A 24,332-nucleotide genomic window follows, 5' to 3' on the forward strand; every position below is an offset into this window, starting at 1 on the left:
AGATGTCTGTTGTGTGCTTCAGAAACTAAGCCCTTGTACACACGGTCGGAGATTCTGTCGGAATGTGTCCGATTGGAGCGTTTTGTCGGATATTCCGACTGTGTGTGGTCTGCATCGGACTGTTTCCGTCGGAATATCCGTCGGACCAACTTTTCCAACAAAATGCTCCAATCGGACATACTCCGATCATGTGTAGCCTACTCCGACGGACAAGGTGCCACGCATGCTCACAATCAAATTCCGACACGGAATTACTTGCTCAGGTAAAACTACTGCTCGTAATCGATATAGCACATTCGTCATGCTGCAATGTTAAAAATTCTTTCATGAAGCGCATTCTCTTGTTCTTTACAATGCTGCAAGAAGGAACTTCTTTTGATGCTCATAGTCACACACACTTCTCCCGAACGTATTTTCTGACTCTTTTTTACTAATTTCGGCAATACAATTTTTGAATTCGTCACATCTACACAATTTTATATGTTGTTTATTCGTTTTTGGCTGCATTTTTTTTCCCTAAACTTCTCCTTTTTTGACAGTTTGCTCATCTTTCCATTTTTTGGGATATGTTTTGTGTGTAAACTTACCACAACAACATTATTATATTTTTTCTATTTTCTTTTTTAATCTACAGGAGGTTGTTTAGTGTTGGTACCCCTTGTTATTCATTTCACTTTGTATTTTTGAAATGTACCTGCCTGCTCACAAATAAACTGGCCTTTTGGAAGGAAAACACATACGCAAGTATTTCTTCAAACAAAAAAAACCTTTATTTAGGTGTCAGTAACAGATAAAGAGGGAGGCAGCGATGGAGAAACTGGGGAGATTAGCGAAGCCTTTGGCCCCCAGGGCACACATCAACTATTTAAATGCCAAACTTGGTGGCCTGAGGAGTACATGTCTGAGGGAGAGAAGTCTGGTCCTGAAGTCCATGAAACCCGGAACAGCAGCAGATGACATCTATGTTCCCAGGCTGTGGTACTACAACAGGCTGCATGTTCTGTCAGACCAGACTGAACCCAGGTCATCACTCTCTGGTCTTCCTTCCACGCTTCCTTCCAGGCTGTGGCTGTGGCAAAAGGAGGAGGAGGAGGAGGGGCATGGGCCAAACCACACAAGTGTGTTTCTTGTGTCATTTGGCCCAACAGACCCTTCTTGAGGGTGTGTATAATAACCTCCTCACACAAGAGCTGTTGCCCCTCTTCCATTTTCTCAAGCTTGCATGCAACCAAGGCGGCAAAGACCTCTTGGTAGGTGGGTTTTGCTTGTAGGGCCGCTGATGCCTCCCCAATCAGCCTCAGGGCTGACTCCTCAACATTCCCCCCCTTTCTTGCCCTTTTGCGTGGAAGACGGAGGGGAGGGACCTGGCATTCTGTGAGGCTCCTTTGCCCACCCACCGCCTGGCTGCCACTTACCCCTGCCTCCTCCTGGCTGCCACTTTCCACAGCCACCGCCTGGCTGCTGCATTCCACACCCTCCTGTTCCTGGCTGAGTTCCTCCTGTGTATGAAAAAGGGACATCGTTTTAGTTTTTGGTTCATCAAACACACACAATTTTCACATCAAGACTGTTGCAAATTGTTAACCAATAGAAAAGACTATCATTCTGAGCCCAGCATTTTTCTTTCTTGTCCCAAAGGTTTTGGCCACTACTGTCTATTGATATGTGAAACACTTTCTAAACTCAGCAATTAGTGAGCAAAAATCAAGTTAACATCATTCATTTATACTCCCAAAATATGTACAACAATACTATACCTGGCTCAAGCTGGGCTCCCCCAGTTCTTCCTGAGTGGAAGGCCCAGGTTGGGCGTCGGAAGACTCATTGGGTGTGGAATGTAGCATAGGACGCGTGGAAGGAAGAGTAGAGAGTGATTCTCTGACCTCAGCCTGGTCTGACAGAAACTGCATTCTGTCATAATACCACAGCCTGGGGACATAAATAGAAGATCGTTCAGTCTGGTCTGCCAGAAGATGCAGCCTCTTGAAGATCCACATCCTGGGGACAGAAATGGCATCTGAATTTCCTGTTCTCTAGGACTTCGGGAGAAGACTTCTCTCCCTGAGATATCTACTCCTCAGGCCACCAAGTTTTGCTATTCTAATTTGTTCATGTCTGCCCTGGGGGCCAAAGGCTGCACCAAAGTAAGAAGTTTCTCCAGTGCTGCGTTCCTATTTTTATTTTATAGCGACCAAAATAACGTTTTTTTTTGTTTGATGAAATACTTGTGTAATGTGTTTTCCTTCCAAAAGGCCAGTTTATTTGTGAGCAGGCATGTACATTTCAAAAATACAAAGCGAAATGAATAAAAAGGGGTACCAACACTAAACAACCTCCTGTAGATTAAAAAGAAAAACCAAAGATAAAAAATAAAATAATGTTGTTGTGGTAAGTTTACACACAAAAAACACCCCAAAAAAAGGAGAAATGAGCAAACTGTCTTTAACCACTTGCTTACTGGGCACTTAAACCCCCCTCAGTCCCAGACCAATTTTCAGCTTTCAGCGCTGATGCACTTTGAATGACAATTGCACGGGCATACAACACTGTACCCAAATGAAATTTTTTTCCCACAAATAGAGCTTTCTTTTGGTGGTATTTAGTTACAGCTCGGAGTTTTATTTTTTGCTAAACAAACAAAAAAAAATGCAAAAAAAAAAAAAAATCATGTTTTAATAGTTTGTTATAAAATTTTGCAAACGGGTCATTTTTCTCCTTCATTGAAGTGCGCTGATTAGGCGGCACTGATAGGCTGCATTGGTGGGCACTGATGGGCTGCATTGGTGGGCACTGATAGGCTGCATTGGTGGGCACTGATAGGCTGCACTGGTGGGCACTGATAGGCATAGTTAAGGCGGCACTAATAGGCACAGATAAGGCGGCACCGATGGGCACAGATAAGGCGGCACTGATGGGCAAAGATGGGCATAGATAAGATGGCACGGATGGGTGGCACGGATGGGCACTGATAGGTACCACTGATAGATGGGACTGATGGGCACTGATAGGTGGCACTGATAGGTGGCTCTGATAGGTGGCACTGCTGGGCACTGATGGGCGGCACTGCTGGGCGGCACTGGGGTGCAGCACCTTTGAGGCAGATTGTGGGCACTGTGGGTGGCACTGTGGGTGGCACTGTGGGCACTGCTGGGTGGCACTGTGGGCACTGCTGGGTGGCACTGACGGGGGGCACTTACTTTTTATTAGGGTGGCACTGCAGGGGGCAGGTGGGCACTGGCAGGGGGCAGGTGGGCGCTTGCATTGCTGGCCGTGATCGGGACTGATGTCCCGATCACGGCCGCCAGTGATCGGCTTTTTTTTTTCTCCTCGCGCTGTCAGCGCGAGGAGGAATACTAGCCGATTACCGGCTCCGTTATATCACCTGATCAGCTGTCATTGGCTCACAGCTGATCACGTGATAAGGGGTCGGGATCGACCCCTTGCACGGATCGGTGATCAGGCGAGTCTCATGGACTCGCCGATCACAGAGCGCGCCGCGCGCGCCCCTCAGGAGGCACGCAGGCCGCTCGTACACGGGACTACGTCAATAGACGTAGTCCCGGAAAAGGAGATCCGCGCTGTAGCCGTCATTTGGCTATAGCGCGGATCTCAAGTGGTTAAAGGAGATTTTTAGGAATTAAAAATAAAAAAACATCCAAAAAAGAATAAACCAAATCTAAAATTGTGTAGATGTGACGCAAACTAAAATTGTATTGCTGAAATGGTTAAAAAAGAGTAATGAAATACGTTCGGGAGAAGTGTGTGTGACTATGAGCATCAAAAGAAGTTAATTCTTGCAGCATTGTAAAGAACAAGAGAATGCGCTTGATGAAAGAATTTTAAACATTGCAGCGTGATGAATGTGCTATATCGCTTACGAGCAGTAGTCTTACCTGAACGAGCGCTTCCGTGTCGGAATTTGAATGTGAGCATGCGTGGCATCTTGTCCGTCGGAGTAGGCTACACATGATCGGAGTATGTCCGACCGGACCAGTTGGTCGGAAAATATTTCCAACATGTTGGAAAACTTGGTCTGACGGATATTCCGATGGAATCAGTCCGATGCATACCACACACAGTCGGATTATCCGACAACACGGTCCGATAGGACACATTCCGACGGATTCTCCGACCGTGTGTACAAGGGCTGAGACTGAAGTTGGCGCCCTTCTGTCTCAATGTCCTATCTCTGAGAGTGCTATGCATCCGTGTGGCTACTTTTTTAAGAAATTGTCACCTGCTGAGTGCAATTATGAGATTGGTGACAGAGAGCTGTTGGCAATCATTTTAGCCCTGACAGAATGGAGACATCTTCTTGAAGGTACCACTGTGCCTGTTCTTATTCTTACTGACCATAAGAATCTTACATTCTTGTCTGAGGCTAAGCGACTTTCTCCCGGAAGGGTGCGATGGGCTCTTTTCTTGTTGAGCTTTAACCACTTCCCGACCAGCGCACGACGATGTACGTCGACAGAATGGCACGGGCAGGCATATTGGCGTACAGGTACGTCCAATATTCAATGCCGCCCTGCCATCGGGAGCGCGCCGCTGGCGGCGCGCTCCCGCGCTGGTTGGGACCCCCGTGAGTCCGGTCGCGGGACCCGCGGACTCGATCGCCGCGGGCATCCCCGCGATCGTCTCACGGAGCGGCCGAATGGAGGAAATGCTGTGTAAACAACATTTTTCCATTCTGCCTAGCAACTAGTGACGCTGATCTCTGCTCCATGTGATTGGAGCAGAGATCAGTGTTCAGTAAACTAAAGCCCAACCCCCCCACAGTTAGTAACACACCCCTAGGAACACTTAACCCCTACACTGCCACCCACTGGTTAACCCTTTCACTGCCAGTGTCATTTATAGCAGTGATTACTGTATAAATGACAATGGTCCCAAAAATGTGTCAAAAATGTCCGATGGGTCTCCCACAATGTCGCAGTCACAATAAAAATCGCAGATCGCCGCCATTACTAGTAAAAAAAAAATAATAAAAAATTATTAATAAAAATGCTATAAAACTATCCCTATTTTGTAAACGCTATAACTTTTGCGCAAACCAATCAATAATCGCTTATTGCGATTTTTTTACCAAAAATATGTAGAAGAATACGTATCGGCCTAAACTGAGGGAAAAAAATGTTTTTTTATATATTTTTGGGGGATATTTATTATTACAAAAAGTAAAAAAATAATGCGTTTTTTTCAAAATTATCGCTCTATTTTTGTTTATAGCGCAAAAAATAAAAACCGCAGGGGTGATCAAATACCACCAAAAGAAAGCTCTATTTGTGGGAAAAAAAGGACGTCAATTTTGTTTGGGAGCCACGTCGCACGACCGCGCAATTGTCAGTTAAAGCGACGCAGTGCCGAATCGCAAAAAGTGGTCTGGTCTTTGACCAGCAAATTGGTCCGGTCTGAAAGTGGTTAATTACATTGTCTCATTCTTACCCGGTACTAAGAATGTAAGGGCTGATGCCTTGTTACGACAATTTTCCTCCACTTCCAAGTCGGAGTCGGTTCCAGTTCCTATGATTCCTCCTGATCATATCTTGGCTACGGTTCGCACCAGTCTTACTTCTCCTTTGGGAGACAAAATTCTTGCTGCTCAGGTCCATGCTCCTCCTTGAAGCAATATTTAGCTTAACCGCTTCCATTCTTTAAGAAAATCGGTTTCCATTTTGTGTCTCTCTAACATCCACTTCACAAATATACATGCTCTAGTTTTGCTAATCTAGTTCTGTTTCTCATGTTGCTGTTATCTTCTTCTAGTTGTTTTGTTTCTTGGAAAGCACATGATTTTGAGGAATCACTAGTTTCACTTTTGTTGTAGGCTGTACTTGTATACAATTGGATAATCTGTATGACACGATCAAAGGGCGGTACTTTCTTTTACAAAAGTTTTTATTGCAGAGTAACAATATTATGGATCAGTACAATAGGCTTACAGTGGGATGTCAGTACAGAAAGTTGCAGTTTAGTACAATTAAAGCAAATTACCAGGTAACCTTGTACACATTCCCTGGATCAAAATAGATCCTGGGTTTTCACATATATGTAACATAAACACGGCCTGGAGTATGCCTAAAGCCTATAATGATCATATCTGGTGTAGTTGAAGGATGAAAGGAAAAAAAAGGAGGGAAGGAAACAGGGGGAAAGTCAAGGGGCAAGAGGAGATTGGAGGAGACAGAAGGTGTGGAGAGCCACAGAGGGATAGGGGGGTCAGGAGGGAAGAGAGGGAAGCAGAAAGAGGAGGGGGGGCGATGGGCCCACGGGGTGTGTCCCACCAGGCTCCTACAGTGACAGCAAGGTGGTATCAAATCTGGGAGAGTGGTGGTACGCTATCCAGGGTTGCCAGACTCTAAGAAATTTGGTATGAGTGTCGGAGAGAACAGAAGACAGTTTTTCATTGACCATGACATCATTCAGACGGTTTTTGACTGCCTCAAAGCTGAGAGCCGGGGTTCTCCATGCTCGCGCTATAGTCAGCTTAGTTGCGGTAAAAAGATGCTGTGCCAACTGCCGTTCTGAGCGTAGTAGTTCTGGTATCGCTTTCCCGAGAAGAGCCTCGAAAGGATCCCTTCTTAGGTTCACCCGGAGTAAACTGCGGAGTAACGCGTAAACCCTGACCCACAATCTGCACACCCTCGGGCACGTCCACCAAATATGGGCCATTGTACCCTCCTGGCCACACCCCCTGAAACAGAGAGAGGAGCAGGTGGGAACAAAGCGGGCTAAGCGCGTCGGGGTGTAATACCACCGGTACAGGACCTTATAGGCGTTCTCTAGGATTATAACGTTGCAGGAGCATTTTGACAAGGTTAGGGTCATCGCCTGCCAATCCTCCGGATCTAGCTGTTTCCCCAGGTCCCTCTCCCACTGCTGGTGATAGGATCGCACCGGGGGTTTCCTCCCGGAGATCAAGGCTGAATATATTAAAGAAATCAGACCAGGAGAATGAGGTCTGGATCTGCAGATGCTCTCGAACGATGACAACCGGTGAGGGGCGTCCTGGGACTTGATGAGGCTTTGCAGAAAGTGATGAATCTGGAGATATCTAAAATACTCCCTTAAGGGTATATCGTGAGATGAGCGCAAGGCTGCAAATGGTAGTATTCTAGTAGGAGTAAGTAAGGAATGAACGTCTACGAAACCATTGAGGGTCCACCATTTAAACTGTGCTGAGTTACCAAGACCCGGGGGGAAAAGGGGGCAACGAAGGAGCCGCAGCAGCGGGAGGTGGGGGGAAGCCAGCCCTGCCGAATACTTCACTGAGTCCCAAACTCTCAAAGTGTGGAGCATACAGGGCCCCGTAATCGTGGGGCGGTGTTTTGGTGGGAGCCAGGGTAAGGAGGATATAGGGATGGGGTCCACGTCGAGTAGGTCGATAGTAGCCCACAATGGGAGCTGGTACGTCTCATGGAGATGAGAGAGGGGTGCTATGGCGGCTGCTATATAGTAGCTTTTTAGGTTCGGGACTGCAAGGCCTCCATTCGCTCTCTTAGCGAACATGATTTGTCTATTGATACGGGGGCGGGATGACCCCCAGATAAATTGTAGGACCCTACGCTGATGAATATTAAGGATGTGTGAAGGAATCGGGATTGGGAGGACCCTAAAGTAATATAGTAGCTTCGGGAGATATGCCATTCTGATGGCCGATATCCTCCCGAACCATGAGAGGGGAAAAGATGACCATGATGTCAGCATATCCGATAAGCGCTTGAACAGTGGTGGGTAGTTGGCCTGATATAGGGCCTGATATGTGGAGGTGATGTAAATTCCCAAATAGGGTAAGGAGGAGACCCATTGGTAGGGAAAGGCCGCTTGCAAGTCCCTCAGGAGATCCTGGGTTAGGTTGGTCGACAACGCTTTTGATTTCGACGGGTTGATCTGAAGCCCCGAGAGTGATGCAAAAGTCCGTAGTAGGGCGTGCAGATTAGGCAGGGAGGTTCTAGGGGAAGTGACAAAAAGGAGAATGTCATCAGCAAACAGGGAGATCTTATGGGGAGAACCGGCTATTTCAATGCCTTTGATGTCGGGGTGCGTTCTTATCGCTTCCGCCAAGGGTTCCAGCGCCAGTACAAAAAGAAGGGGTGACAATGGGCATCCCTGGCGGGTCCCTCTACGAATATCAAAGATGGGGGATTCAAACCCGTAATATTTTACTCTTGCTCTAGGGGAGTCGTATAGAGCCGACATCCAGGACATGAACGGGGACCCGAAGCCAAAACGTCTCAGAACCGACATAAGGTAGGGCCACGACAAGGTATCAAAAGCCTTAGTCATATCGAGGGAGAGAAGCATAGATTCGAGAGAGCGAGTGTGAGCTAGGTGTTGGAGTTGCACTATACGGCGGATTGCGTCGCCAGCCTGTCTCTGGGGCACAAAACCGACCTGATCTTTTTTTATCAGACGAGGGAGAAATGAGTTTAGGCGTGTCGCCAAGATTTTTGTCAGAAGCTTCATATCGATATTGATAAGTGAGATGGGCCTGAAATTGGCCCAAGATGAGTGATCACGATCAGGTTTTGGAATCATTACTACATTTGCCGTCAAAAGATCCGGGGTAAGAGAACAGCCTCTCTTCACCGAGTTGTACATAGCCACCAGATGGGGCGTCACTACTGGTGCCAATTTTCTATAATATAGCGCGGTATAGCCGTCCGGCCCAGGTCGCTTACCCACCTTAAGTTCTTTTATGGCTTGTAGAACTTCTGAGGGTTGGATGTCCCTGTCACGACCACTCTGACGTTTCGGCCAAACACAGGAGTCTTACCCGTCGGAACCCGTCGTGGAGAGTCCGTCGTTCCCCTTGGACGCGCGCTAAAGCGAACGAACGCTTTCGCGTCGACGCGAACGCGCACACACACGCACGCAGGTCACGAACGGGTGCACGTGTACGTGCAAGGGCGCGCTGACCCGTCGTACGTCCGTTTGGCGCCCTAAGGCCTTCTTTAGTCACTGGCTCCCTCCTACCCGTGCTGTCCAGTCTACAGCGTGTCCGTGATCTTGCTTCCAGTATCTGTACCTGTTACCTTGGTTCCTGATATCCGGCTTGTTCCTTGACCCTGATCCGTTGCTGCCTGCCTACGACCTCTGCTTGTCTGACCACGTCTCTGCCTCATCCTCTGTACCTTGCTGACCGATTCCTGCTGACCCGGCCTGTACCCGACTCCGCTGTTCCTGTTGCCTGTCTGAGTTCCTGTGTTACCGGACGTCTGCTCTCCAGCCAGTCTCCGCACTTGTGCCTGCCCGCTACAGCCAAGCACCTCCTGCTCTGCCAACTTGCTGTCGGTGCCCAGCTGATTCTCCGGACCAGTACTACCTGCCAGGCACTTGTGCCCCCTGAGCTATTGAATACCTGTCTCCACCTCCAGGGGTTCTTTAACCAGGGGATACGAGGGGCCGCTCCCTGCATTCCAGGCTCAACTACTAGGTACGTGACAGTCCCTATCCATAAGGGTGACATGAGCCCCCGTCAAGGATGGGAGCGACAGGCCCGCAAGAAAGTCCGCCGTTCTCTGAGTTGAGGCCCCCCCCGATGCCGTATACAGCTTCGCTAGGCGGAACCCAAACTCTTCTAAGACATGTTTTGGGTTCCCGGACAGGACGTTATTGCGATCCCTCAGCGTAATTGGGGTCATTTTGGGGGCAAATGTACGGAGTCTGTTGGCCAGCATGCGCGTCGGTTTATTCGCTCTCTGGTACCATCGTTGGCGGGACCAGCGGAGTGCCCGCTCGGCCTCCTCAGTGAGGCACAAGTCAAGCTCAGATCTGGTTCGTTCCAGTAGCTTGCGGTTGCTCTGGGTAGGGAACTGCTTGAACCTCTCGGATATATCTGCCAATCGGGACTCAATCTCCCTTTGTTTTTTCTCTCTAGTTTTCTTCCGGACCGAGGCTAGGCCGATTATACGTCCGCGCAACACTGCTTTATAGGCCTCCCAGAGGACCACCGGCGAGTTCACTGAGCCCAGGTTTTCGCGAAAATAGTCCTCAGAGGCCCGAATAATCTCCTGTGTAGTTTCCAAATGGGAAAGGAGCGAGTCGTTCATGACCCAGGGGGAAAGGTGGGGTCTATCCAGGATAGAACGGCAGACAATCAAGACAGGGTCATGATCCGACCACGGTACGGCCAAGACTGAGGCCCTTTCCACCAGTGGTAGGTGTCGCCTAAGCATAAACATGTGGTCAATCCGTGAATGAACCTGGTGGGGGTGGGAATAATGGGTATAATCTCTGCCCCGTGGATGACAGTCCCTCCATAGATCAACTAAGTCCAGAGATTGCAGGGCGCGGTTGAATGAAGTGGCGCTAGTCGTCGGGCCGTTTTTCCCCGGTGGGTGTTTGTCAACTTTAGGGTCAAGAATCAAGTTAGAGTCTCCCGCCAGTAGAAGGGTGCCCCTGCCGTGGGAAGCCAGCAGCGCGCAGACATGGGTCAAAAAGGGTCCCGGGCTCACATTGGGGGCATAGTACGTCAGTATAGTCACTTCTGTGTCATGAACAGTGCCTTGAAGTAGTAAATATCTGCCGTCAGGGTCAGCTATCCGTTTAGCGCAACTAAATGGAACTGATTTGCGGAACGCCACGAGAACCCCCCGCTGTTTAGTTGCGGCATTCGCCATAAAGACTTGAGGAAAGTGAGCATCAAAGTACTTAGGATGAGAGGTCTCAGAAAAATGCGTCTCCTGCAAGCAAGCAATATCAATGTGTTGTCTGCGAAGGTACTTAAATACTTTAACTCTCTTGTGGGGGGAATTCATTCCCTGAACATTCAGGGACAGCCATTTAATCGTCATTGATAGAGTAACAGAAAAACGCTTACCTGGAGCCGAAGATCACACCCCGTGCGCCCGGAGGAGAGAGGGAGAAAGGAATGAAGTAAAGAGGGGGATAGAGAAGGGATAAAGAGCATCATTATAGCATGGATGGTAGAGACATGCAGTGCTAGGTACCAATATTTATTACACAGCAAGATTGCTATCGGTCGTGGGATATAAAACCCACTTCGCGGTTGGGATTTGTCTCGGGCAGGAGTCCGAGCCAAGAACCAACACATGGGGGAACGGTGGTCCGTCGGAAGCCACCTGACTTAGCATTAACAATTATTGCAAATGTCAAAAAACATGACAATAGTGGCATAACTGCATAAAACAAAAATACGAACAATAATAAGAATAAACAAAAAGAAAATACTGGCATAAGGAACATAGAGCCCGTAAGCTAAGGCCTATAAAAAATTGCTTTGGTTAGACGGTAAGTCCCTGTGCAAACAAAAAAAAACAAACATGCAACCTGAAGTTAGCACCGTCTGAGTCCAGCCCGAAAGGCACCGGACACGTGAAACAGAAAAAAACAAAAAACAAAAATAAGAAACCTATAGGCCGGGCCGTGCCCTGTCTGGAAGGAAACTCTCCACGTAAAGGCCCATAGAGTGAGAGCGTAAGAGCAGGGACATAGTCCCCGGGTGGCCACGGTAATAGACCCCCTGGACTAGTGATTCCCGGGCGGCAACGGGGGGTTCCGGTTCGTGAGGGCGAGAGTCATAAATTCTAACCGCCCATTACCTGGAGGGGCAAAAATAGGAAAAAGCAACAACAAACATAATAAATAAATAAATAAATAAAAAAATTAAAAAAAAAAAAAAAAAAAAAAAAGGGGAGGGGGGTGATATACCATGGTAAAGCCTAAGGGGAGCACACAGAGTTATAAAAAATACAAATATACACTTCTAGAAGGGTAATGGATAGACGTGAGACTATATGTGAGAAAAAAAAAATAAAAAATAAAAATAAATAAATAAATAAAAAAAAAAATTTGAGGATTAGGCTTTTGTTGCTGGGGGGGAAGAAAAAAAAAAAAAAAAGGGCAAACGCTCCCTGAGAAAAACCAATGTTCATGGAAATGATAGGCTGCAGCAAACTGGAGTTGTAGGAAGCCCTAGTCCATCCAAGGCATAAAGGGGGGGCTCGGTGTGGCTTCCACTTGAGTCATAAAAAGAATATTGCCCGGGCGTCTAAATTGCAGCAAACTCTCTCAATACCGGCCTGCAGGACGCGTGTCGGCAGCGTGTAGAAAAAAAAAAAAAAAGAAAAAAAAATGAAAAAAAAAAAAGAAAAAAAAAAAAAAGGGGGCAGTCAAGCAAGTCAAAGCAAGAGACAGGATCCTTTCTGACTTCTAGCGATGTCCACCCGAGGAGGCCTCTTGAAATTTCTGAGCCTTGAGGGAACGGAGGGCCTGAGGTCCACTCTGAGATGCTTGTGAGGAATGCAGTGGGACTCTGGAAGGGCCCGGGCGGGCCATGGCGGGCTCAGGCTGGGAGGGGGGAAGGTCAAACTGAAGTTCCTGGAATTGCCGTCGCAGGTCCGGCAGGGAAGAAGCATGAAACTGGCGTCCCAGATGGTAAAAAGAAAGTTTAAAGGGGAATCCCCACCGATAGCGAATGTTCCTGTTTTGTAAGATTTGCAGATAGGGCTTCATATTTCGCCTCTTAGCAATAGTGACCGGGGAAAGATCCGCAAATAGTTGAAGGGGATTGCCTTGAAACGATATGTCTGGTAGTTCCCTGGCGGCTTGGAGGAGTCGCTCTTTGGTCCTGTAGAAGTGAAATTTTATAATAACATCTCTGGGCGGACCCTCCGAGGGCTTGGGAGCGAGGGACCTGTGTATTCGATCGAATTCAAGGCGCTCGGTCGGGATATCAGGTGCGAGCTCCTGAAAGAATGCCGTTGCTGTACCCTGAAGGTCTATAATGGTCTCCGGGAGACCTCGGATGCGGAGGTTGCCCCTACGGGCCCTGTTTTCAGAGTCCTCAAGTTTATCCTGTAGAACAAGGAGTTCTGCGTTAAGCTTTTCTACCTCCTCCTCGTGACCTTCCAGCACCGTGGTCGTCAGGTCCATCCTCTCCTCGAGCTGATTTGTGCGGTGCCCCAGTTCCTTGAGACCTTTCACCAGTTCCGCAGATAATTTACGGGAAGCTGCGTTGATCTCATCCCTTACTATAGTGCGGAACTTCTGCAGCAGGGCATCCGAGCCGGTGTCCGCCGGGCTCGTTAGGTTTGATGGGAATTGTGACAGACTATCGTCCGAATGCTGAGTGGTGTCATCAGGTTCTGGGGGTTCGGGCGCCATCCTGCCTTTCCCTTTTGCCTTCCCTGGTGCCGGGGATGATTTCTGTTGTGATTTGTTGCGGGGACGATTCCGGGGCGTATTATACATCCCCGCCGCTCACTCAGTAGCGCACAGCCGGGGTAGCAGTGGCAAAGAAATATAACTGGGTATGCCTTATATGTCAGGTGGTACTGTCCGACGGCGCGACACTAAGGGACTACACTATCATCCTCCTAGCGTCCGCGCAAACACCCCCACACAAGTTCGTCAGTCACTCTCAGGGCCCTCCGGGGCCACTGACATACATTGGGTGCTGTAGATAGAGGTTATTGGGGGGGGGGCCTGGTCCTAGCCCAGGGAACATAGGGTGCCTGCAGTGATGTGGAGGGTGTACCAAGATGGCCGCCTACCTCTGCTCCTGTTAGTGTTCCTCCTTGGCTGGCGTCCTAGTATGGTGGGGCCGTCACCTCCGAGTTGGGGCCTCAAGCTGCAGGGGTCCCCTGATGACCGCGGCGACCCGATCGCCGTGCTGTGGACGCTGAGCGGCACTCCCGGGCGGAGGCTCCGGTGCCTCCGCAGGCCACAAGATGGCGGCCGGGGCTCGAGGAGAAAAGTAGGCCGCAAGCCTGATCGCGGGGCCCGCGGCTCGAAAATGCGCCCAAAACACACCAGGGATGTTCCGCTGGCGTTAAGCAACGGGGCTGAGGCTTCTGCTGGCCGAGAAACCGCCCGATGAGGGCGGATGGCGGTGGATAAGGATTCGGCCGGCGGAGCTCAGCTGGAACACGTCTTCCTCTCGCTGCGTCCGGCCACGCCCCTCGGGCGGTACTTTCTGAAAGCCCCCTTTAAAATATTCACACCAAAGAATAAAGATTAGATTTGCTCTGAGAGACTTTGCTGTTTTTTGTCATTGTCTCAATGGGCTAATTTTCCAGGCCTGTTTGGGGATTGGACATCACACTCTAACAGACATCGAAGGGGTTAAAAGATTGCTTCTAAGTGCGCATGCGCGAGGCGCCGAGATCGGACATGATCTGATCGGGCTCCGCTAGCCTCCGGCCCAAAACAAGCTAGAAGAAGCGGCGGGAGCCGACCGGGACGACACCGGACCAGCAGGCAGTGTACTGGGAGCGGAGAATGCCGCGGAGGGCGGCGGGGAGCCGATCGCACCACAAGCAGCACCTCCAGCAGTCCCGTAAGTCCCGCTCCATGCAGGCCTCACAGCGAGCCAAGATGGCGCCCGGGAGGGGAGACATGCAGCGTGGCAGCCCAGGACCTCTCCAGCTACACACAGCTCCTCTAGACGAGCGCCAACAGGGGGAAGAGGACACAGACCTTGACGGTTTACTCGCCCAGCGATCCCACTCCCCACCTCAGCACACAGCGACGGGCGGTTATTCGCAGGAGCACAATTCCCCACAAGCTGTTCAGGGGAAGGAGAGGGGGGACATAGCAAGCAGAGGGGAACTGAACCAGCAGAAACCATTACCTCGCTCTAGCATTGTCACCCAAGCTGAGGTTCATAGAGACCCCTTTTCATCCCAGTCTCAAGATGAGCTCTTCTCTCCTCAAAGACAACTATCCCCTGGGTCGGGCTCCCCTGACTGCGTTATGTTTGCTGACTCTCCGGCCTCCTCCACAGACAGGCAGATGGCTGAGTTGGCTGAAGTGGCGTTGAGTCAAAATAGTAGCGGACCTGGCCAGCACCCCCTCCCAGCGGTTACTTATTCAGGGGACGCGGTCCTCCTGGCTAGATTTTCTGCTCTACTACAACAAGAACTGTCCAAAGCATGTACTATAATCACCACGGGCATGAGGCAAGACTTTCAAAATATAGGAGAGAGGTTGGACACCATAGAGTCAAAAATGGACAGTACTGTGAAAAGAGTGAATCAAAACTCTAGAATGATTACATCTCTCCAGGACCAGCTGGATCAGGCAAACGCAAAGATAGAGGACCTGGAGAATAGGTCTCGCAGGTACAATTTCAGGGTACGCGGACTCCCAGAAACCGAGGTGAACCTGGAGGAATCTATACACGCTCTGATGAAACAATTGTTGCCAGACATCTCCCCCCACCAACTTGAATTGGATAGGGTTCACCGAGCCTTGACGGCCCCAAGACCAGATGGACTTCCGCGAGATGTGATAGTCAAGCCTCACTATTACCGGATTAAAGAGCAAATAATGATGGAGGCGAGACAGAGGGGTGACATATCTCTAGCGGGGCACACGATCCAGATTTTTGCGGACTTAGCCCAGTCGACAATCCAAAAGAGGAGATCACTGAAAACGCTTCTGAATCATTTGATTGAACACCGCATAAAGTATCGATGGTCATTCCCATTTCGATTGACATTTGCTTACAAGAACAAAACCCACTACTTCTCAGATTTCCACTCCGGTGAGCTGTTACTCCAGAACCTGGGTCTGCTTCCCTTGGAGCCTGTGGCTCCCAATGCCTCCATGGAAGCGAGTCGACCGGTCTCCCCCTTGTGGTCCCAACAGGGCAGATCCAGGGCCAGGAAGACTCCGTCGGTTACTTGACTGGACTGAACTTGATAAACCCTATATTCTTCTTTAGTCCCAAGAGGGATTTCTTTGCGGGAAAGAACTTGGTTTGCTTTGAGGCCTTAGAGGTCCGGACCCCCCCCCCCCTCCCCTTCCTTTTTATTTTATGTGGTTAATTAGCCTACTACTGGAGCCCGGGGGGAGGGCTTGCCCGTAAGGGCTAGTTTGAGTTTATGCCTATTAGAGGTTCTGCCATTTAATTGCTGCCTACTATTATTTCCAGATGCCTTGACCCTGCGGTCGTCCTGGTCGGACCCGCTCAATAATTAATGTAGACACAGGGCCGGAGGAGGGCGCACGCCACTTGTGGTGAACTTGTCTTTACACGGTTGGTGGAGACAACTTCACAACGAACAAGGGGGACTTAGCGCCCCAGTAGGTGTACTGCTTGGCAGTACACAGGTTATCTTAAGTTACAATTTTGATACCTTGTCGTCCTAGAGGCGACAATGAATATGCTGTTCTATTTTTGTTGTTATACCTTTAACTTACACTGTTCTTTTTCTTCTCTCTCCTTTCATACCTCTCTTACATTGGATGCGCTCCGGCTCTGGCTGGGAATCCGTACGAATACTTTCGATGGCGGTCGGGGTGAATTCTTTCAGTTGATGCACAGTGAGTACAACCTGCCAAATTACCATGACAAATGACTCCCAAATGACCTACTCGGTGGTGACACATGTGCAGGGCTTGAATTCCCCAACCAAAAGAGCGAAGGCGTTTCATCAATATCATAAATTGGGGGTGGATATTTTAATGTTGCAGGAGACACACTTTTCACGGACCTCAACCCCCAGGTATTTGAATGCCAGATACCCCACAGTTTATCTATCTAGTGGACCCGACAAGAAACGGGGAGTGGCCATATGTTTTGCAAAACGAGTCCCTTTTACCCCAACTAATGTTGTAAAGGACAGGGAAGGTAGATACATCCTGGTAGTTGGGAAGATTGATGACAGAGCTGTCACCTTCCTCTCTTATTATGCCCCTAATGTGGGCCAACTTCCCTTTTTTCGCGAAATGCTGAGGACGGTAATGACCCATGTGGAGGGACATGTGGTGTTCGGGGGCGATAGTAATACCTCACTAGATCGGATTTTGGACAGATCTAATCTGGAGAAACCCATCCTGAAACACGCCCCAAAACAAAGTTGCGAAATAGCACGCTTACTGCATAGCTACGACCTTATTGATCTATGGAGGAACGTACACCCCTCTACTAGGGAATTTACCTTTTACTCTTCGGTGCACAAAACATACTCCCGTATCGACCACTTGTTTACCCTGTCCCCTCTATTACCGCAGGTATCGGGGTCAAAAATTATCCCAGTAGCATGGTCTGATCATTCTCTGGTTCAAGCAACTCTTACAGGTTTATGGGCCAAGCCACGTTCATCGGCATGGAGATTAAATGAGTCCCTTTTGAATGATCCACTTCTTGTTGTTGAAATAGAAAACACATTGCGTCAATACTTTCAAGACAATCCCTATTCAGACACCTCCCCTTCCATGGTGTGGGCGGCCCACAAGGCCACGATTAGGGGGACATTGATACAGTTGTCTGCTAGAAGCAAAAGGGAACGGGATAAGGTGATACAGCAGCAGGAGAAAGAACTACTAGACTTGACCCGGGCACAAAAACTAAAACCACAAATCGACCTTAGAACACAGATAGACACGGCGCGATTGGCTCTGAATATGAGCCTCACGACTAAAGCGGAAAAGTACGTCCGATGGAATAGGCACCGGTTTTACTCCCTCGGGGATAAACCTAACACTCTACTAGCTAGGAAACTTAATCCTAGACCTTTTAACTCAGCACCTCCCAAACTGAGATTACGGAATGGCCAAACCTCCCAAAACCCGCAGCTCATAATAGAAGAATTTCATGCATTCTATTCTAAGCTGTACGAATCTCCCAAGGACTTTGAGGCGCAGGAGGCGGGAACATTCTTGCAGGATTTACAACTCCCCACATTGTCTAAGGAACACGCAGAGCTGTTGGAGGCAGAGTTTACTGAGAGAGAAATTGAGGGGGCCATCAAATCTATGAATCCGTCAAAATCTCCAGGCCCTGATGGCCTCTCGGGCCACTATTACCGCAAGTTTAGAGAGATTCTGACCCCACATCTCTGCTCTTTTTACAATGACCTGCGAAGGGGTTCCCCTCTACCTCCACATGAGAACCGGGCTTATATACATGTTATACCGAAACCGAACAAAGACCACGGTGACTGCACGAACTATCGTCCCATATCTTTGATTAATGTAGATCTCAAATTGCTGACGAAGATAATGGCCACACGGCTGAATGGATTCTTGGCGGAGTACATTCATCCGGACCAGTCGGGGTTTGTCCCCACTAGACAGGCCCAGGACCAGACTAGACGTATCATTGATATTATCTCCGCTTTGAACTCGGGTTGGGACGGGGGGGGACGGAGGGGTGCATTACTGGTCTCCCTCGACCTGCATAAGGCGTTCGATTCTTTGTCATGGGATTACTTATTCTTTATTTTGAGCAAATATGGTTTTGGGCCCAGCTTCTTGACTATACTTAAAATGATTTATGACGGCCCCATGGCGACACTAGTAATTAAAGGCCATCACTCACCAAACATTTGTATTCACAGAGGGACCCGCCAGGGGTGTCCTCTGTCTCCCCTTTTATTTATCCTGGCCCTAGAGCCACTGGCCATCAAGATCCGTGAACATCCGGATATATTGGGAGTCACGAGTGGGGGTCGGGAACACAAATGCGCAATGTTTGCGGACGATATACTATTGCTCCTCTCCTCTCCAGTTACTTCCCTGCCCAACCTCCATGCGGTATTACAACAGTTCACATCATTTACAGGTTTAAGGGTGAATCACTCTAAATCCCAAGCACTTGACGTGTCCTTACAACCCCATATAGTCCGAGCTGTACGGAGTTCCTTCCCCTTTCAATGGCAAGACAAGTCCCTGCCCTATTTGGGTATTGTGCTGACCCCATCTCTGACCACGCTCTACAAACATAACTTCCCTCCACTGTTTAACAAAATAACTGCAGATCTTAAACGTTGGTCGAATAACCCCCCGTCATGGTTTGGCAGGTTGTACTCCGTTAAGATGACGGTTCTTCCAAAGGTGCTTTACCTATTCAGGACTCTCCCGATTTCTATTGATAGGCGGGAGCTCCAGAAATTTCAAGCAAAATTATTAGATTATGTATGGGGACATGGTAGACCTAGGGTGAACAGACAAACAATGTACACACCCAAAGCGAGGGGTGGCCTGGGCATGCCGGATCTGTTTAAATACCATCAGGCAGCAGTGTTATCACAATTAATTCGGTTCCATACACGCCAAGACAAACCACTCTGGATGCTGTTGGAATCCTCCCAATTCCCTAGAAGAGAGATTAGCCATTTAATCTGGATGAAAGCAAAAGATAGGCCCAAGGTGATGTGCCCGACCCTGTCATACTCTCTAAATTTGTGGGATAGATTGTCGACCACCCACGCCTTCAGATCTAGGCATGCCCCGTTAGCCCCTCTGCTTGATAATCCTCTGTTTACCCCGGGTTTACGGCCTCAAGATTTTTTATGGTGGACTAATAAAGGTTTGCTGCGCATGCTGCGCATAGCTGACCTATGCGACCATAAAGGGGCCTTGTCACGAGTATCCTTACAGGACAGATATCAGCTCCCGAGGTCAGAGTTTTTTCGCTTTACTCAGATAGCGCACTTTCTGGCAACATTAAGTCGCACTTCTGACCTCACTACATGTACCCCAATGGAAACCGTGTGCAGGACATACGACAACCACAAAGGTCATATTTCCATGATATATAATATCTTATTCCCGACCTCTCAGAAGTTGCCATATATGGAGAGATGGGAAAGAGATATGCAATGTACCTTGCGAATGGAGGAGTGGAACAAGGTAGCACAAAGTGCATCTAGAGCACTTATTAATACTTCTTTGATTGAAGCAAACTATAAGGTGTTATTGAGGTGGTATATGGTTCCAGCTCGAGTGGCTGCTTTTGCTCCAGGGGCGTCCCCACGGTGCTTTAGAGGTTGCACTGCGGATGGGACCATGTATCATATATGGTGGTCATGCCCCAAGGTGCGAAGATTCTGGATACGCACGTACAATTTTATTTACTCTTTGACCGGAGTGAACCTTCGGAAGTCGCCGTTGCATGCGCTACTGGGGCGCCCCGTGGAAGGGGCATCGAGGCCAATGAGAACGTTTATAGCTTTCATATTTGTGGCGGCAAGGGTCTCTATAGCTAAATCGTGGAGGTCACCAGTAATACCCTTTTATTTGCTTAAATCAAAACTGTCCTGGATTATGGAGTTGCCCAACTCCCAAGGCAACACTGTTATCCTTATGGTGGTTGACCAGTTCTCAAAGGTGTGTCATTGTATTCCACTTAAGAAGTTGCCTACCTCTAAGGAACTGGCTTCCATTTTTGCTCGGGAGATCTTTCGCTTACATGGGCTACCCAAGGTGATTGTCTTGGACAGGGGCAGTCAGTTTGTCTCCCAGTTCTGGCGAGCCTTTTGTGCACAGTTGGGAATCCAGCTTGCGTTCTCTTTGCAGAGTGAGCCAATCAGTACTTGGAGCAATTCCTACGTTGCTATATTTCTTTTTTTTTTTTTATTCTGTTTATTGATTTTATGCAGAACATACAAACAACATTGGACGCATCATATGGACGCATCCACAGGCCATAGGCCATTGCTAACTAACATCAACAACTAGCTAATCCAACCGAAACCCCCCACCCCCCTCCCCCCTTCCCCCCCCCCCAACCCAAAGTCACAGCCCGACCGGAACCCGTGAACCAAACACATCTTCTTTCCCTTATACATTCAGTGTCTGAATCCCACTATAGAATAGTATTAACAGGGTACCCACAGGACTCTTCCCCATACTGTCATGTATCAGCAATGGTTCACATCAGCAAGTACCTCCTTTATTCTCAACCCGACCACATTCCCAACCGATTTATCCTACAGTGGTGCTGGAATTAAGCCAGGAGTGCCAGACCTTATCAAATTTTTTCATACATCCTCTGGCCTCATATGTGCGTTTGTAATATGGCAGCATCATGTTTACCAGGTTTTTCCAAAAGGAAACCGTCGGGGCCCTTGTTTTTTCCAATGCAGAAGAATGGATTTTCTACCGTAAAACAACAGGATACTCAGCATTGTTCGCAGTGCCCGTGAAGGCACCACCTCGTCAACCAGGCCAAACAGGCATACTCTAAGGCCGCGTACACACGCGCGGACTGTTTGCCCAACCTTGTTCGTCAAACAGTTTCGGCAAACAGTCCGCTCAAAATTTGCATGAGCGGACTTGCCCACACACGAGCGGACTGTTTGACGAACAATGTTGGGCAAACAGTTCGCTCAACTTTTGAAATGAACGGACTCGCCCACGTAAGGAGGAGGCAAATCCGCCCATTTCGAGCGCGTGTACAGGTAGGCGGGGCCCGCGAAGGAGACGTTGCGGGCTCCGCCGCCTGGAATGGGCTTAAAGGGGAACCCCAACGCCGAAAAAAATCGGCGTGGGGGTTCCCCCAAAGTCCACACCAGACCCTTGTCCGAGCACGCTACCCGGCCGGCCAGGAAAGGGGGGCGAGCGAGCGCGCCCCCCCTCCTGAGCCGTACCAGGCCGCGTGCCCTCAACATGGGGGGGTGCCTTGGGGAAGGGGGGGCCGCGCGGCCCCCCCACCCCAAAGCACCTTGTCCCCATGTTGATGAGGACAAGGGCCTCTTCCCGACAACCCTGGCCGTTGGTTGTCGGGGTCTGCGGGCGGGGGGCTTATCGGAATCCGGGAGCCCCCTTTAAGAAGGGGGCCCCCGGATACCGGCCCCCCACCCTATGTGAATGAGTATGGGGTACAATGTACCCCTACCCATTCACCTGTGAAATAAAGTACAAAAAAAAACACAACACAGGGAAAAAATATTTTATTGCACAGCTCCGGGGGTCTTCCGTCTTCGGGGGTCTTCTCGCCGGACTCCTCCGCTATCTGTGTGTAGCTCTTTTGCTAGCGGAGGAGTCCGGCTTTCTTCCTCCCCGCCGCCGGCCTCTTCTCCCGACTTCGGGGGTCTTGTCCCCCTCTTCGGTTCTTCTGCCGGGCCACCGCGCCTTCTTGTAGCTCTTTTACAGGCGGTGGCCCGGTCTTCTGTCGCCGCTGCCTTCCGTTCTTCTGTCGCCGCCTTCGGTTCTTCTGCCGGGCCACCGCGCCTTCTTGTAGCTCTTTTACAGGCGGTGGCCCGGTCTTCTGTCGTCGCCGCCGCCGCCGCCGCCTTCCGTTCTTGTTCTTGTTCTTCTTCTTCTTGTTCTTCTTCTTCTTCTCCTGGAGATGTTGACTCGACGAGCTCTCCGGCCGGAATGCCAGAGCCGCGCTGTGCGGTCACTTATATAGTGACAATGGGGCGGTGTCACATGGTATATGTCACATGGGTTGGTCACATGGTGACCCCGCCCCCTTACGATGTCATAGTCCCCATGTGACATCAACCCATGTGACCAACCCATGTGACATATACCATGTGACACCGCCCCATTGTCACTATATAAGTGACCGCACAGCGCGGCTCTGGCATTCCGGCCGGAGAGCTCGTCGAGTCAACATCTCCAGGAGAAGAAGAAGAAGAAGAACAAGAAGAAGAACAAGAACAAGAACGGAAGGCGGCGGCGGCGGCGGCGACGACAGAAGACCGGGCCACCGCCTGTAAAAGAGCTACAAGAAGGCGCGGTGGCCCGGCAGAAGAACCGAAGGCGGCGACAGAAGAACGGAAGGCAGCGGCGACAGAAGACCGGGCCACCGCCTGTAAAAGAGCTACAAGAAGGCGCGGTGGCCCGGCAGAAGAACCGAAGAGGGGGACAAGACCCCCGAAGTCGGGAGAAGAGGCCGGCGGCGGGGAGGAAGAAAGCCGGACTCCTCCGCTAGTAAAAGAGCTACACACAGATAGCGGAAGAGTCCGGCGAGAAGACCCCCGAAGACGGAAGACCCCCGGAGCTGTGCAATAAAATATTTTTTCCCTGTGTTGTGTTTTTTTTTGTACTTTATTTCACAGGTCAATGGGTAGGGGTACATTGTACCCCATACTCATTCACATAGGGTGGGGGGCCGGTATCCGGGGGCCCCCTTCTTAAAGGGGGCTCCCGGATTCCGATAAGCCCCCCGCCCGCAGACCCCGACAACCAACGGCCAGGGTTGTCGGGAAGAGGCCCTTGTCCTCATCAACATGGGGACAAGGTGCTTTGGGGTGGGGGGGCCGCGCGGCCCCCCCTTCCCCAAGGCACCCCCCCATGTTGAGGGCACGCGGCCTGGTACGGCTCAGGAGGGGGGGCGCGCTCGCTCCCCCCCCTTTCCTGGCCGGCCGGGTAGCGTGCTCGGACAAGGGTCTGGTGTGGACTTTGGGGGAACCCCCACGCCGATTTTTTTCGGCGTTGGGGTTCCCCTTTAAGCCCATTCCAGGCGGCGGAGCCCGCGACGTCTCCTTCGCGGGCCCCGCCTACCTGTACACGCGCTCGAAATGGGCGGACTTTCCGAGCGGGAACAGTCCGCTCATTTCGAAAGTACAGCGGACAGGCCCACACACGGGCGGACTGTTCGCTCAAACACAGTTTCAGCGGACAGTTTTTCGGAATTTCCGAAAGACTTTGTCCGTCCAACTGTCCGCTGAAACTGTCCGCTGAAAGCCCACACACGAGCGGACTGTCCGCCCAAACACTGTTCAGCGGACAAGGTTGGGCGAACAGTCCGCCCGTGTGTACGCGGCCTAATAGTTTTTGGAATAGGTACTTGAATCAGTTCAAAGATGCACAGAGTTATGTCTTCCCAAAAATCCTGCACAAGTGCGCAGTCCCAAAAAATATGATTGGCATCCACCGGGGAATGAGAGCACCTCCAGCATTCCGAGGAGATGCCAGGGAAAATTCTGCCCAACCGGGCCGGAGTATAATAGCTCCTGTGCAAAAATTTGAACTGGATCAATCTGTCCCTAGCGGACACCAGATGTTGGAACGGCTTGATCCACAGATCATCCCAGTCCTCCCCCCGGGCATCAGGGACCTCCGTTGCCCACCTCTCTCTACACTTTGCTATAGCCTGAGGTGTGATTTGGAACATTTCCTTGTAGGCCACCGAAAAGGGGTTTGACCAGGTCCTCCCCCAACAAAAACCTCTCCAAGGCCGAAGGCATAGACTCCACCCTCAGTTCTCGGAACTGTGTCTGAAAGGCATGCCTAATTTGTAGAAACCGGAATAAATAACCATTTGGCAAGTCATGTCTGGTTTGCAATTGAGGAAAGGTCTGCAATTCCCAGAATCTAGTGATATCCCCCACGGTCTTGATACCCTTCACCACCCACACCATGGGATCCGGGAGATTGTAGAAGTGCGGCAAAGTCTGGTTCATCCACAAAGGCGTGGAAGGGGACACCCCTCTAAAACTGGGACATGTTAATTTGACCGCTACCCCCCACACCCTTATAGTAGCCTTTATGGACAGCATCAATGGTAGCTCCGATTTGGTACCTCTAAACAGGGCGAATCGCAAACTGTCATACGCCCCCAGGTGAGCCGCCTCCAACACTGTAGCCGAATCCCCATCATCAACCGTCAACCACCGGCGTGCAAA

General features: G+C 50.0%; 1 long non-coding RNA gene across 1 annotated transcript; it reads right to left on the reverse strand.

Annotated features, from left to right (window-relative positions):
• Positions 1-747: 747 nt before the first annotated feature.
• Positions 748-5,760, reverse strand: LOC143927867 (uncharacterized). Its single transcript, XR_013262333.1, has 2 exons — positions 5,446-5,760; positions 748-1,499 (listed from the first exon to the last, which is right to left on the reverse strand). It is a non-coding gene; the product is annotated as an uncharacterized LOC143927867 (long non-coding RNA).
• Positions 5,761-24,332: the final 18,572 nt, after the last annotated feature.

This window comes from Lithobates pipiens, unplaced genomic scaffold, assembly GCF_037356315.1.
Source record: "Lithobates pipiens isolate NorthernLeopardFrog02 unplaced genomic scaffold, aLitPip1_a1.2 Scaffold_23, whole genome shotgun sequence".
NCBI classification, from domain to species: domain Eukaryota; kingdom Metazoa; phylum Chordata; class Amphibia; order Anura; family Ranidae; genus Lithobates; species Lithobates pipiens.